Below are 16879 nucleotides of genomic sequence, written 5' to 3' on the forward strand. Positions count from 1 at the left end.
CAGCCCACGATCCGACGTCTCAGATCGTGGCCCAGCTGTCAGAAAACTCTCGGTTAGTGACTGGCAAAAATAAGCGCGTAGGTGTGAGCTCGGCTCGGCTCAATCCCGCAACCCGCGGCGCGTCGTGACGAGGCGTGGCGTGGCGAGGCGGGTGGCGGAGGAGGAGTGCGCGAGGGCCTCTTCTCTTCTCAAGCTCCAATAGCATGTAGAAGAGAAACCCTTATAAACCACTCCAACTCTCCTTCCACTTCCGGGGTGGGACTAAACTTCCCACCACACCTAGTGCCATATAACCCACATGGGCCCTTAGAGATTTTTCAGAAATTGCAATATGGGCCTAGAGCCCATCTCAGATTTCAGCAATCCCCCACCAGATCTCGAGGGCCCATTGTGTCCTCTGTTCCAATTGCTATTTCGATATACCAGTGTTTCAGTAAAGACCTGTTAAGGTTGAACTTCACCTAGAACAAGTGGCTACACTCCTTCACAACTGAACAATGGACTATGCCTTGAATTGTCAGTTTGGCGTAAAGAAGTTTCACTACATGTCTTACTAGTACTAGGCTGCCGAAGGCTGACCCCTTGGGTGGAGCATATAAGTCACACTCCTGGCCTATTCATAAGCTTACTAGAGATCACCCCAATCTCATAGACTGTGACCAGCAGTCGGGCTCATATAGGTGTGTTCCTCCAAAGATCGCTCTGTAGGATAGCATCTTGCTTTTATAAGCTTTGGAACACATTGAGACCATAGTCATCCTACCATACAGTATCGAGAGTATTGCATCTCCAACGGAGTGGGTTAGTATAGTTACTCTCCTCAGTTCACCACTGGCTTGTTTTCCCAGGTCCTAGTTCACGGGATCTCCGATCATATAGGTTGGGTTACCACCATGGCAACTCATGTGGGTCTCATACCCATCTCCCTCGATGCATTATCTATCACAACACGTGATAGCCCTTTTGTAAAGGGATCTGCCAGATTCTTAGCCGTATGGACATAGTCCAACGCTATCACTCCGGAGTTTCTTAATTTTCTGACAGCTTTTAATCTCATTCTTATGTGTTTGGTGGACTTCATGTTGTCCTTTGAACTCTTCACCTTGGTGATGACAGTCTGATTGTCACAGTTCATAAGGATAGCCGGAACCGGTTTATCAACCAATGGCAAGTCCATCAAAAGATCTCGAAGCCATCTCGCTTCAACACCAGATGTGTCTAATGCCGTTAATTCTGCTTCCATTGTCGATCTCGTTAAGATCGTTTGCTTGCAAGACTTCCAGGAAACAGCGCCACCTCCAAGAGTAAACATATACCCAGTTGTGGCCTTCATCTCACCAGCATCAGAGATCCAATTCGCATCACTATACCCTTCAAGTACCGACGGGTATCCGGTATAGTGAAGTCCATAGTTCATAGTACCTTTCAGATAGCGCATAACTCTCTCAACAGCATGCCAATGTACATCACCCGGTTTGGAAACAAACCGGCTCAGTTTGCTCACAGCAAACGCGATGTCAGGCCTCGTTGCGCTTGCTAGGTACATCAGTGAACCAATGATTTGAGAGTATCTCAATTGATCTTTAGCCATGCCTTTGGACTTTCGAATCAATACGCTAGGATCATATGGTGTTTGAGATGGTGTGCAGTCCGAATATCCAAAACGACTCAACACCTTCTCAACGTAATGGGATTGCAGAAGTGTGATCCCACCCTCATTATCTCTCAGTAGCTTGATGTTCAAGATAACATCAGCCACACCAAGGTCTTTCATCTCAAAGTTCTGAGATAGAAACGATTTGACCTCCTCAATGACTTTGAGGTTTGTTCCGAATATCAGTATGTCATCAACATACAAGCACAGTATAACTCCTTCGCCCCCACCATGGCGATAGTATACACATTTGTCAGCCTCATTAACAACGAAACCAACAGATGTCAGAGTTGTATTAAACTTATCATGCCATTGCTTAGGTGCATGTTTCAGGCCATATAAAGATTTTATCAACCTACACACCTTTCTTTCCTGACCATCTATCACAAAGCCATCAGGCTGTTGCATGTAGATTTCCTCCTTTAGCTCTCCATTTAGAAAAGCCGTCTTAACATCCATCTGATGGACGAGAAGACCATGTGAGGCCGCCAACGAGAGTAATACTCGAATGGTGGTCAGTCTAGCCACAGGTGAATAAGTATCAAAGAAATCTTCCTCTTCTTGCTGGTCATAGCCCTTGGCCACAAGCCTAGCCTTGTACTTTTCAATCGTACCATCGGGCCTAAGCTTCTTTTTGAACACCCACTTACATCCCAGTGGTTTGCAACCATAGGGACAGTCAGTGATCTCCCATGTCCCGTTAGCCATGATGGAATCCATCTCGCTACGGACCGCATCCTTCCAGTAGTCAGCTTCTGGAGAGGCATACGCTTCTGAAATAGAAGTGGGAGTATCATCCACGAGGTACACGAAGAAATCATCACTAAAGGTCTTTGCAGTCCTTTGTCTCTTGCCCCTACCAAGGGTTTCCTCGTCATCCTCCTCGGGATTTTCATCATGTGTTTGTTCATAATATTCCATAGGGATGGCAGGTTCAGGAGTCTCCTCAGATTCCTGTCTAGAAGTGCTTTGCATATCTCTCATAGGAAAAATATCCTCAAAGAATGTAGCATCCTTAGACTCCATAATTGTACCGATCTTCTGGTCAGGTACCTCAGATTTCACTACTAGAAATCTATAGCCAACGCTGTTCTTAGCGTAGCCCAAATTAATGCAGTCCACGGTCTTATGTCCAAGCTTACGCTTTTTGGGGATCGGCACGTTGACTTTCGCCAAACAGCCCCAAGTGCGCAAGTACGAGAGTGTCGTCCTTCTCTTTGCCCATTTCTCATAGGGAGTGATCTCACTATCCTTTGTCGGAACTTTATTCAGGACATGACATGCTGTCAATATAGCCTCCCCCCACCATGCCTTGGATAAACCCGATGTATCTAACATGGCGTTAACCAAATCAGTTAGAGTACGGTTTTTCCGCTCGGCAACCCCGTTTGACTGGGGTGAATAGGGAGGCGTCCTCTCATGAATAATGCCGTGTTCCGCACAGAAGGAATCAAACTCACTCGAGAAGTACTCTCCACCACGATCTGACCGGACTCGTTTAATTTTCTTTTCAAGTTGATTTTCAACTTCTGCCTTATAGATTTTAAAGTAGTGTAGAGCCTCATCTTTAGTATAACAGATACACATAGCAATATCTAGTGGAATCATCTATCAATGTCATGAAGTATCTCTTTCCACCTTTAGTCAACACACCATTCATCTCACAAAGATCAGAATGTATGAGTTCTAATGGTGCCAGGTGTCTCTCCTCCGCGGCCTTATGAGGCTTGCGAGGTTGCTTAGCTTGCACACATGAAAGGCACTTAGAACCTTTGGCTAAAGTGAAACTCGGGATTAAATCCAACTTGGCTAGCTGCGTCATAACACCAAAACTAATGTGACAAAGACGTGAATGCCAAACTTCAGATTCATTAACATTCGAATGAATATGGTTCACGACTTTATTACAAAAATCTGCGAGGGAAAGGCGGAACATCCCTCCGCTCTCATAACCTTTTCCAACAAAGAGTCCATATTTTGTAACAACTAATTTATTAGACTCGAAAACCAACTTAAACCCTTCTCTACATAGAAGGGAGCCACTAACGAGGTTCTTCTTGATGGCGGGGACATGCTGCACGTTCTTCAGCTGCACGATCCTTCCCGAAGTAAACTTCAGATCGACCGTGCCAACACCATGAACAGAAGCACTCGCGCCATTCCCCATCAATACGGACCCGTGACCTGTGACCTGGTAAGAAGTGAACAATGAAATGTCAGCACACACATGAACACCTGCACCTGTGTCCACCCACCAATCGTTGGGTTGAAACACTGAAAAAACAGTAAATAAATTACCGTACCCAGATGCACCATTCTCATTGTTGCCCACAATCATGTTGACAGACTTGGAGTCCTGTCCTGACTTCTTGTACTTGTTTAGGCACTTGTTGGCCCAATGTTCAACCGAACCACAAGTAAAGCAGCCCTCGTCCTTCTTGTTCTTCTTGAAGGTCTTCTTACCCTTCTTCTTAAAGTCGGTATTGTGTTGGACACCGTTATTTCCCTTGGGCTTGTGGGAGTTGAAGTTCTTCTGGTTCACCATGTTGGCAACAGAAGTCCCTTTGGCCCCTTTTCCGTGCGAGTCTTTTGCCCTTGAATTCTGCTCAACACTCAGATGGCCAATGACATCCTCCACAGAGAATTCACGCCTCTGATGTTTCAGAGTGGTGGCAAAGTTCCTCCAGGAATTAGGGAGCTTAGCGATTATGCAGCCCGCGACAAACTTGCCCGGTAACTCGCACTTGAGAAGCTCAAGTTCCTTAACAATGCATATTATCTCATGAGCCTGCTCCAATACAGGACGGTTTTCAACCATCTTGTAATCGTGGAACTGCTCTATAATATACATCTCGCTCCCTGCATCGGCGGCCCCGAATTTAGATTCGAGCGCCTCCCACAAGTCCTTGGCGACATGCACATGTAAATATGCGTCGACCAGTTTATCTCCGATCACGCTAAGAACTGCTCCGAGAAACACAACGGTAGCCTCCTTGAACGCCTTCTCCTGTTCAGGAGCAATCGTTCCCGTGGAGACACCGGTGACCCAGAACACGTTCATAGCCGTGAGCCATAACGTGGTCTTAGTCTGCCAACGCTTGAAGTATGTACCGGTAAACTTATCCGGTTTCAGTGCAGCGGCAAATCCATTTGCCGAGAAATTCCTACACATAATAGGTTTTTGGATTGTTGAGTAAATAGGCAATTTCTCGATTAAATTAATCCATGAGTAAATCACTAGCATGGCATTGACTAAGTTGATGACGTACTGACTCTGATCTAAACATGCACGTACTAAGCAAACAGTAGACAAATCTACACATACTGCTAGTACTGCTAATATGAAAATAAACAGGAGCGGGATAAACGAGTTATACCCTATAGTAGGCCACGCAGAGGCCGCAGCTTTGGTGGCAGCAACGGCGTCCTCGGCGACCTTCTTGTCGGCTTCAGCTTTCTCGGCGGCGGCACGATCGGCGGCGGTGGACATGGTGATGACGAAGGCGACGCGGACGTGGAGGAAGTAGACGATCGGAAGCGAGCGGTCGCGTAATCGCTGCCCAAAAACCTATTCGCCCCTCACCCCGTACAGGAACCAGAAGGGCGTGGTTTCGGAGACCTGCTCTCCCGTCGACCGTGTACGTGGCGGACGGGATGGAGTCACCGGCGGCAGCAGCAGCAAAGGAACGATGGTGGGCGTGCGCGTGAGCAGATGTGATCTGTTCGTGGCAGCTAGGGTTAGGATACACCGCATACTTATAGACGCAGCCGCGTGGAGAGACGTGGGCTCGACCCACGTCCGAGTCCGTGACAGCCCACGATCCGACGTCTCAGATCGTGGCCCAGCTGTCAGAAAACTCTCTGTTAGTGACTGGCAAAAATAAGCGCGTAGGTGTGAGCTCGGCTCGGCTTAATCCCGCAACCCGCGGCGCGTCGTGACGAGGCGTGGCGTGGCGAGGCGGGCGGCGGAGAAGGAGTGCGCGAGGGCCTCTTCTCTTCTCAAGCTCCAATAGCATGTAGAAGAGAAACCCTTATAAACCACTCCAACTCTCCTTCCACTTCCGGGGTGGGACTAAACTTCCCACCACACCTAGTGCCATATAACCCACATGGGCCCTTAGAGATTTTTCAGAAATTGCAATATGGGCCTAGAGCCCATCTCAGATTTCAGCAATCCCCCACCAGATCTCGAGGGCCCATTGTGTCCTCTGTTCCAATTGCTGTTTCGATATACCAGTGTTTCAGTAAAGACCTGTTAAGGTTGAACTTCACCTAGAACAAGTGGCTACACTCCTTCACAACTGAACAATGGACTATGCCTTGAATTGTCAGTTTGGCGTAAAGAAGTTTCACTACATGTCTTACTAGTACTAGGCTGCCGAAGGCTGACCCCTCGGGTGGAGCATATAAGTCACACTCCTGGCCTATTCATGAGCTTACTAGAGATCACCCCAATCTCATAGACTGTGACCAGCAGTCGGGCTCATATAGGTGTGTTCCTCCAAAGATCGCTCTGTAGGATAGCATCTTGCTTTTATGAGCTTTGGAACACATTGAGACCGTAGTCATCCTACCATACAGTATCGAGAGTATTGCATCTCCAACGGAGTGGGTTAGTATAGTTACTCTCCTCAGTTCACCACTGGCTTGTTTTCCCAGGTCCTAGTTCACGGGATCTCCGATCATATAGGTTGGGTTACCACCATGGCAACTCATGTGGGTCTCATACCCATCTCCCTCGATGCATTATCTATCACAACACGTGATAGCCCTTTTGTAAAGGGATCTGCCAGATTCTTAGCCGTATGGACATAGTCCAACGCTATCACTCCGGAGTTTCTTAATTTTCTGACAGCTTCTAATCTCATTCTTATGTGTTTGGTGGACTTCATGTTGTCCTTTGAACTCTTCACCTTGGTGATGACAGTCTGATTGTCACAGTTCATAAGGATAGCCGGAACCGGTTTATCAACCAATGGCAAGTCCATCAAAAGATCTCGAAGCCATCTCGCTTCAACACCAGATGTGTCTAATGCCGTTAATTCTGCTTCCATTGTCGATCTCGTTAAGATCGTTTGCTTGCAAGACTTCCAGGAAACAGCGCCACCTCCAAGAGTAAACATATACCCAGTTGTGGCCTTCATCTCATCAGCATCAGAGATCCAATTCGCATCACTATACCCTTCAAGTACCGACGGGTATCCGGTATAGTGAAGTCCATAGTTCATAGTACCTTTCAGATAGCGCATAACTCTCTCAATAGCATGCCAATGTACATCACCCGGTTTGGAAACAAACCGGCTCAGTTTGCTCACAGCAAACGCGATGTCAGGCCTCGTTGCGCTTGCTAGGTACATCAGTGAACCAATGATTTGAGAGTATCTCAATTGATCTTTAGCCATGCCTTTGGACTTTCGAATCAATACGCTAGGATCATATGGTGTTTGAGATGGTGTGCAGTCCGAATATCCAAAACGACTCAACACCTTCTCAACGTAATGGGATTGCAGAAGTGTGATCCCACCCTCATTATCTCTCAGTAGCTTGATGTTCAAGATAACATCAGCCACACCAAGGTCTTTCATCTCAAAGTTCTGAGATAGAAACGATTTGACCTCCTCAATGACTTTGAGGTTTGTTCCGAATATCAGTATGTCATCAACATACAAGCACAGTATAACTCCTTCGCCCCCACCATGGCGATAGTATACACATTTGTCAGCCTCATTAACAACGAAACCAACAGATGTCAGGGTTGTATTAAACTTATCATGCCATTGCTTAGGTGCTTGTTTCAGGCCATATAAAGATTTTATCAACCTACACACCTTTCTTTCCTGACCATCTATCACAAAGCCATCAGGCTGTTGCATGTAGATTTCCTCCTTTAGCTCTCCATTTAGAAAAGTCGTCTTAACATCCATCTGATGGACGAGAAGACCATGTGAGGCCGCCAGCGAGAGTAATACTCGAATGGTGGTCAGTCTAGCCACAGGTGAATAAGTATCAAAGAAATCTTCCTCTTCTTGCTGGTCATAGCCCTTGGCCACAAGCCTAGCCTTGTACTTTTCAATCGTACCATCGGGCCTAAGCTTCTTTTTGAACACCCACTTACATCCCAGTGGTTTGCAACCATAGGGACGGTCAGTGATCTCCCATGTCCCGTTAGCCATGATGGAATCCATCTCGCTACGGACCGCATCCTTCCAGTAGTCAGCTTCTGGAGAGGCATACGCTTCTGAAATAGAAGTGGGAGTATCATCCACGAGGTACACGAAGAAATCATCACCAAAGGTCTTTGCAGTCCTTTGTCTCTTGCCCCTACCAAGGGTTTCCTCGTCATCCTCCTCGGGATTTTCATCATGTGTTTGTTCATAATATTCCATAGGGATGGCAGGTTCAGGAGTCTCCTCAGATTCCTGTCTAGAAGTGCTTTGCATATCTCTCATAGGAAAAATATCCTCAAAGAATGTAGCATCCTTAGACTCCATAATTGTATCGATCTTCTGGTCAGGTACCTCAGATTTCACTACTAGAAATCTATAGCCAACGCTGTTCTTAGCGTAGCCCAAATTAATGCAGTCCACGGTCTTATGTCCAAGCTTACGCTTTTTGGGGATCGGCACGTTGACTTTCGCCAAACAGCCCCAAGTGCGCAAGTACGAGAGTGTCGTCCTTCTCTTTGCCCATTTCTCATAGGGAGTGATCTCACTATCCTTTGTCGGAACTTTATTCAGGACATGGCATGCCGTCAATATAGCCTCCCCCCACCATGCCTTGGATAAACCCGATGTATCTAACATGGCGTTAACCAAATCAGTTAGAGTACGGTTTTTCCGCTTGGCAACCCCGTTTGACTGGGGTGAATAGGGAGGCGTCCTCTCATGAATAATGCCGTGTTCCGCACAGAAGGAATCAAACTCACTCGAGAAGTACTCTCCACCACGATCTGACCGGACTCGTTTAATTTTCTTTTCAAGTTGATTTTCAACTTCTGCCTTATAGATTTTAAAGTAGTGTAGAGCCTCATCTTTAGTATTTAACAGATACACATAGCAATATCTAGTGGAATCATCTATCAATGTCATGAAGTATCTCTTTCCACCTTTAGTCAACACACCATTCATCTCACAAAGATCAGAATGTATGAGTTCTAATGGTGCCAGGTGTCTCTCCTCCGCGGCCTTATGAGGCTTGCGAGGTTGCTTAGCTTGCACACATGAAAGGCACTTAGAACCTTTGGCTAAAGTGAAACTCGGGATTAAATCCAACTTGGCTAGCCGCGTCATAACACCAAAACTAATGTGACAAAGACGTGAATGCCAAACTTCAGATTCATTAACATTCGAATGAATATGGTTCACGACTTTATTACAAAAATCTGCGAGGGAAAGGCGGAACATCCCTCCGCTCTCATAACCTTTTCCAACAAAGAGTCCATATTTTTTAACAACTAATTTATTAGACTCGAAAACCAACTTAAACCCTTCTCTACATAGAAGGGAGCCACTAACGAGGTTCTTCTTGATGGCGGGGACATGCTGCACGTTCTTCAGCTGCACGATCCTTCCCGAAGTAAACTTCAGATCGACCGTGCCAACACCATGAACAGAAGCACTCGCGCCATTCCCCATCAATACGGACCCGTGACCTGTGACCTGGTAAGAAGTGAACAATGAAATGTCAGCACACACATGAACACCTGCACCTGTGTCCACCCACCAATCGTTGGGTTGAAACACTGAAAAAACAGTAAATAAATTACCGTACCCAGATGCACCATTCTCATTGTTGCCCACAATCATGTTGACAGACTTGGAGTCCTGTCCTGACTTCTTGTACTTGTTTGGGCACTTGTTGCCCAATGTTCAACCGAACCACAAGTAAAGCAGCCCTCGTCCTTCTTGTTCTTCTTGAAGGTCTTCTTACCCTTCTTCTTAAAGTCGGTATTGTGTTGGACACCGTTCTTTCCCTTGGGCTTGTGGGAGTTGAAGTTCTTCTGGTTCACCATGTTGGCAACAGAAGTCCCTTCGGCCCCTTTTCCGTGCGAGTCTTTTGCCCTCGAATTCTGCTCAACACTCAGATGGCCAATGACATCCTCCACAGAGAATTCACGCCTCTGATGTTTCAGAGTGATGGCAAAGTTCCTCCAGGAATTAGGGAGCTTAGCGATTATGCAGCCCGCGACAAACTTGCCCGGTAACTCGCACTTGAGAAGCTCAAGTTCCTTAACAATGCATATTATCTCATGAGCCTGCTCCAATACAGGACGGTTTTCAACCATCTTGTAATCGTGGAACTGCTCTATAATATACATCTCGCTCCCTGCATCGGCGGCCCCGAATTTAGATTCGAGCGCCTCCCACAAGTCCTTGGCGACATGCACATGTAAATATGCGTCGACCAGTTTATCTCCGATCACGCTAAGAACTGCTCCGAGAAACACAACGGTAGCCTCCTTGAACGCCTTCTCCTGTTCAGGAGCAATCGTTCCCGTGGAGACACCGGTGACCCAGAACACGTTCATAGCCGTGAGCCATAACGTGGTCTTAGTCTGCCAACACTTGAAGTATGTACCGGTAAACTTATCCGGTTTCAGTGCAGCTGCAAAGCCACTTGCCGAGAAATTCCTACACATAATAGGTTTTTGGATTGTTGAGTAAATAGGCAATTTCTCGATTAAATTAATCCATGAGTAAATCACTAGCATGGCATTGACTAAGTTGATGACGTACTGACTCTGATCTAAACATGCACGTACTAAGCAAACAGTAGACAAATCTACACATACTGCTAGTACTGCTAATATGAAAATAAACAGGAGCGGGATAAACGAGTTATACCCTCCAGTAGGCCACGCAGAGGCCGCGGCTTTGGTGGCAGCAGCGGCGTCCTCGGCGACCTTCTTGTCGGCTTCAGCTTTCTCGGCGGCGGCACGGTCGGCGTCGGTGGACATGGTGATGACGAAGGCGACGCGGACGTAGAGGAAGTAGACGATCGGAAGCGAGCAGTCGCGTAATCGCTGCCCAAAAACCTATTCGCCCCTCACCCCGTACAGGAACCAGAAGGGCGTGGTTTCGGAGACCTGCTCTCCCGTCGACCGTGTACGTGGCGGACGGGATGGAGTCACCGGCGGCAGCAGCAGCAAAGGAACGATGGTGGGCGTGCGCGTGAGCAGATGTGATCTGTTCGTGGCGGCTAGGGTTAGGAGACACCGCATACTTATAGACGCAGCCGCGTGGAGAGACGTGGGCTCGACCCACGTTCGAGTCCGTGACAGCCCACGATCCGACGTCTCAGATCGTGGCCCAGCTGTCAGAAAACTCTCCGTTAGTGACTGGCAAAAATAAGCGCGTAGGTGTGAGCTCGGCTCGGCTCAATCCCGAGACCCGCGGCGCGTCGTGACGTGGCGAGGCGGGCGGCGGAGGAGGAGTGCGCGAGGGCCTCTTCTCTTCTCAAGCTCCAATAGCATGTAGAAGAGAAACCCTTATAAACCACTCCAACTCTCCTTCCACTTCCGGGGTGAGACTAAACTTCCCACCACACCTAGTGCCATATAACCCACATGGGCCCTTAGAGATTTTTCAGAAATTGCAATATGGGCTAGAGCCCATCTCAGATTTCAGCAACCTGTGCCCCATGGTCTGCCTCAAAATTAGGTAATTTGGTCTGCACATCTCATCTCTCAAGGGCTCGTTTGATGTTTTCAAGCTTCTCTTGTGAACGAGCTCCCTGATATAAGATTCTTTGTTGGATTATTAATCACTGCATGATCATGTTCAGGTATAGTATGATATATGGCCGGATTTAGTCAGCTAGAAGGACTTTGTATAGATATGTTCCGGTGAGTCTCTTAGGATCCAGCATGTCTCGACTTCCATGGCTAATCCTGAACTGAAGGTGGATTCAAAAATTAGCGACGGACAAAAACCACACATGTCCCGAGTCCCGACTTGCAGGGAAGCTTCTAGACTTGATGACCAGTGAAACTCACCACACTTGCGTCGCCGTCGACGCCGCCATGACCAACTCCTTCAGCAGCCATGGATCAGCTCTCATCTACCTTATTCTGTCTCCAGCCACATCTCCCTCCCCTTCGACCACGTTGTCGAGCCTCTTCTTCTTTCCAAAGCGGCCAAGACGACCTGGTGGGGCGTAGTCTCCACGAGCCTGCGACCTTGACAACTTCAGTGGCCAGCTGCTGCTCAGTTTCCCGCGACACGCGAGGTTTAGTGCAGGACTGCAGGCGCCGCTGCTATGGAGGCTGGAGAGAAGGAGGCGCCATCCCCATGGCCCTCCTTTGCAGTCGGTGCTGCTATTGGCCCATTCGCCAACATGTGGCGGCATGTATCATCGACCAGCCTCAAGGTCAAACCCCTGCTTCTCCTTCGATTGCTTTCGAGGCGGTAGTAGCCATTGGCCCAGTCGAACTTGAGCGAGACGGTCTTCGTTGCGAGCACCTTGTTGTACCAGTGGAGTGAGGCATAGGCAAGCACGATGGCATCGCAGAAGTGGCCCGGCGCCTCCTTGATGCGGCAAGCCGAGAACACTGCATTGCCCTTCCTTCCTCGCCGGCCTCGCTCCTCCGATTGGTCGGATGTGGGGGACCTGACTTGCGATCGATTATGTGAAGCACTCAAGATCATCATCATCGAATCGATGGTCTAACTTAATCGTGGAACGTCCAAGGGACAACAATTATATGAGGGGGAGAAGGTTCCCGATGACAACCGTCCGAGCAAGAATAGGATCTCGAATTGAGTTGTATTTGTATTCTTTTTTTTGAACTGAGATTTGTATTTGTATTCTGATTCGTGGGTGACAGAGGCTTCGCGGGCAACGAAATCTGGTAGACGGACGAAGAAACGGACGGGCAAACTCAGTGGAGAACAGACGAACAGAAGGTACAAAGATATAGAAGTTTGTTTTTGCTCAATAATGTTGGCTAGCTTAGTTGGTTTCTAATACGCATGCGCTTTCCTCCCAACCCAGGTTCGAGTCATATACCCATTAAAATCTTTTTTAACGCACCGTTGGCTTTTGTCGGCCTTCTTCTGGGCCACGGACGCAGCCCAGGATGCAGCCAGTCGAGGCCCAACGGAACAATGTGCGAGAAAAAGATCGCAACCCTCACGTACGTATAGATAATAGTATTATGCAGGTGAATCCACGGAGTCAATCCGTGCTTTATTATTAGGGATAGATTAGCAAAAGGACCCGTACGTTGCAATGGGAAAAAAAAATACCACGCGCTCTTCATTTACAAAAAGTCTATAATCTGAGTATTTGTAGTTACAGCCCAAACAAAGATGGTCTTTTCCTATAAAAGTAAAAGTTCAAGATTCCACATGTCTTCTATTTAAACACGTCTTGCATGTAGATTTAATACATGTACAGAAATGGGCAAATGATTTTCAATTTCATCTCAAATCCTGACTTTGCTGAGATGTTCATCCACAATCCGGATCAGTACCGATATGAATTTCATCTCAAATCCCGACTTTGCTGAGATGTTCATCCACAATCCGGATTAGTACAGATATGAAAGAAAGACGAATAATGCACTGTTGATTAACATTGCACCATAGGTAATATTTTTTTAATGGTTAATAGGTAAAATGACATCATATTCAGATTCCATATATTTTTCTAATCAAATCCAATATATGACATGTTAAATTTGGAGTTACGGTTTAGAAGATATCAATATTTTTAAAAAAATGTACTACGGGTTTAATGTCAAAAACATCAGGGAGTTGTCTATGAAATAGCATGACGGACCAAGAATACCTATTTTTTTTATTAGTAGGTATAGATTATTATTATTAGTATTAGTACAAATGCCCGTGCGTTGCAACGGGCCAAAAATTCATAAAAACATGTGTTGTGTAACAGTGCGCGTCATTTTTTATATCCATTTCTGATAAACATCGGTACAAATTTATAATGTTATCGATTTTCAAAGTATGACGCGTGGATGTAAATAAGTCACCCTAACAACTTTCATCTATGAAAGAGTAGTGGTGCATGTAATAGTCTAGTAATCGGTTCTATTTTTTACTTTCCGAACAACACAAATATTTCTTTATTTTCTATAAATAGACAATTTTGAAATTTTTAATCTTTTTATTAGAACAGAAACATCTTTTGAAGATAAACTTTTTTTGAACACATGTTTTTTAGATATGAATTTTTAAAATTTTGTGATAAATTTAAAATGGTTGAGTTAAAATAAATTGGAACATTTTTTTGGGAGTTTTGTGCATTTTTAAACAAGCGTGAACATATTTAACAGCATGACTTTTTAAAATAAGAAGAATTTGAAATCTTAAATAAGAAGAGTAGTGGTGCATTAAAGTTGAGAAATTTATTTTTTTACTTTCTGAACAACACAAATATTTCTTTATTATAAAAAAATTAGACAATTTTGAAATTTTTAATCTTTTTATTAGAACAAAAACATCTTTTGAAGATAAACATTTCTTTTGAACACATGTTTTTTAGATATGAATTTTGAAAATTTTGTGATCAATTTAAAATGGTTTAGTTAAAATAAACTGGAACATTTTTGAGAGTTTTGTGCATTTTAAAACAAGTGTGACCATATTTAACAGCATGATTTTTTTTAAATAAGAAGAATTTGAAACACTATTTATCAAAACAGACACACGCTTGGTGTCCGGAATTAAAAAAAGAATTGTTGGTGTCCAGACCATGTAGTGTAAAGTTGAGAAAGTCATTGGCATGTCCTTTGATGGCTCCTCCTTCATCTTAGCACTATCATCTGGTGGAAGAGCAATTGTGTAATTGTTTCTAGCGAGATATACAGACAGTGAAATTGTTGTATACTATTTGATAGTTTAATAACTAATCAAAAGTTTTTACTTAGAATTTTCAAAAGATTTAAATGCAATCAAATTTATTTTGAATGAAAGAGTAGTGGTGCATTGAAGTCGGATTGTTTATATACTTTTTTTTGTTAATATTCGAAAGCAAACAGGTTTTTACTATGTTAATATATTTTTTTAGCCTTGGCGCAGTGGTAAAGCTGCTGCCTTGTGACCATGAGGTCATGGGTTCAAGTCTTGGAAACAGCCTCTTACAGAAATGTAGGGAAAGGCTGCGTACTATAGACCCAAAGTGGTCGGACCCTTTCCTGGACCCTGCGCAAGCGGGAGCTACATGCACCAAGTTGCCCTTTTTTTTTAAGAAAATTTGGTTGCTTGGTTTGCTAGATTATATAAAGTTCATTTTCTTCTGCACTACTTGAACTTGGCCCAAAGACCGAACCGCACTCACTCCCCATCGTCACCATGAAAAAGGCAAATATATTTTGGTAAATTTCATATGGAGGCCACGTACACCATCCATCACGTGTACGCTCCGTGAAGCATTTCACTCAGTTTTAATGATTGTATCTGATAATGTGTTCATAAAATGTGGTAGGCATGAACATTAAACTATGATAGTTGCAAACAAACAACAGCAGGTAATTATAACGAAACTACTCTACACATGATATTCACACGCACAATGTGAAAACAACAGATAATCAAACGACTGTGCTGCAGCTTGATCTTGTCATGGACGGTTTGATGACCTGTGTCGTCCAAGAGTCGGCCAAGAAATGCCGTCTACCTAGCAACACTGTAATTATAATAGGTCTTCCTTCAGGAAACAATTTGCAGTGGGTAGCACACATAGCAATATCCAGTAGCTTTTCTAGTCGGTGCAGCCATTTAAATAAGCAATAGAGCACAAAAAATCCCCACCGAGCTATCCTCTTGCACAGCGCCGCTCCTCATCACCAGCACCCAACAACAACCCACCCAGGAGCGCTGCTCCTCCTTCGCCCTCCTCCACACCAAGAAGAATGGATCGAGCACGCGCGCGATCACACCTCCTCCGTCCCGCCCCTGATCTTGCCGACCTGACCAACCTCCTCTCTCGGAGCCGATGATTCAGTCGTGCCCGGCCTACGTGTGCACCCCCTTCTCTCCAATCGCTCTCCTCTCTCCTTTCTCCCTTGGCCATGAGCGGGAGCCTCGCCGCATGCCGCGAGCGTCACCACGGGGACGTCGTCTGGTGTCGCGCCGCCGCTGGCCAGAAGGATCTGATGATACGACGGACGGGCGCCCGGACGCTACTGGTTGTGCTAATCCAATTTCTTCATGGAAGCACCCCAATGCTGCGTGGATTGTAACCTCCTAGATTATTGGGGATTTTTTGTATTCCTTTGCTTCATCTTCCCACTTCTGTGATTAATTCCTCTGTCCCATCACGTCCTCTGCTTGTTGACTTGCAACGCGGGCGACGTATAAACGTTGATGGTATTGGGTGCGAAGTAGCGAGGTGGGACTATTATTACCATAACACGGCCTAAATCATCTTTTTTTTAAGAAAAGGTGAGCACCAGGGCCCCACATAGGTGACAGGGGACGGCTCATGGGCCGTTCCGTTCGCTTGGCCTTTTTCTCGATGGGCTGTTTCATAAAATCGGGGGTAAGAAGCGAACGAAACGGTTTTAGTACCACCTCGAATAAGTTTTCAAATTCAAAGTGAAAGCGTAAAATCACATGAAAAAGTGCATTGTGACGGTGAACCCACAGAGTCAATCCGTGCTTTATTATTAGGGAGATACTAGTACAAATGCTCGTTCGTTGCACCGGGCGATAAAAGGGGCACAACCTGCTTCATGTGTTATTGTGCACCTTTTTTATATCCAGTTTTAATATCCTTGTGTCATTGTGCAACATGGAAATATCTTTATTTTTAATAAAAGTTAATGTTTTCATACGGCTTCAGCTCATTAACCGTGCTACTCTCTTCAACTTCAATATCAAGCACGCTGTCGTCAGAGATGCTCGGGTAGTTTCGTTGCAGTGAGAGTGCTTTGTTGAGGTTGCACATCACGACCTCATGTTGCTGCTCCTGCATGCTTGGGCTGTCGGGTGTCCGGAAAGAAGAAGAAAAAATGTAGAGTTGTGAGAGCAGCAGCTTCAGGTGCTGATGTGCTCTCAAGGAATTCTTCCGTGTCGGAAAATTCAGTCTCTGGTTTCTTAGGATAGATAAGATAAATAGCAATTTCTTAGTCCGTGTTACTACTCATGAATTCTTTTAGCCACCGACGTGGTTAATAAAAAGATCAAAAAGTTCAACATAACTCAGACCTGAGATGTCAACTTTGTTGTTGATTGTACTAAATATGGCAGAGAGTACTGTTTG

The sequence above is a fragment of the Triticum dicoccoides genome, chromosome 7A, assembly GCF_002162155.2.
Source record: "Triticum dicoccoides isolate Atlit2015 ecotype Zavitan chromosome 7A, WEW_v2.0, whole genome shotgun sequence".
NCBI lineage: Eukaryota > Viridiplantae > Streptophyta > Magnoliopsida > Poales > Poaceae > Triticum > Triticum dicoccoides.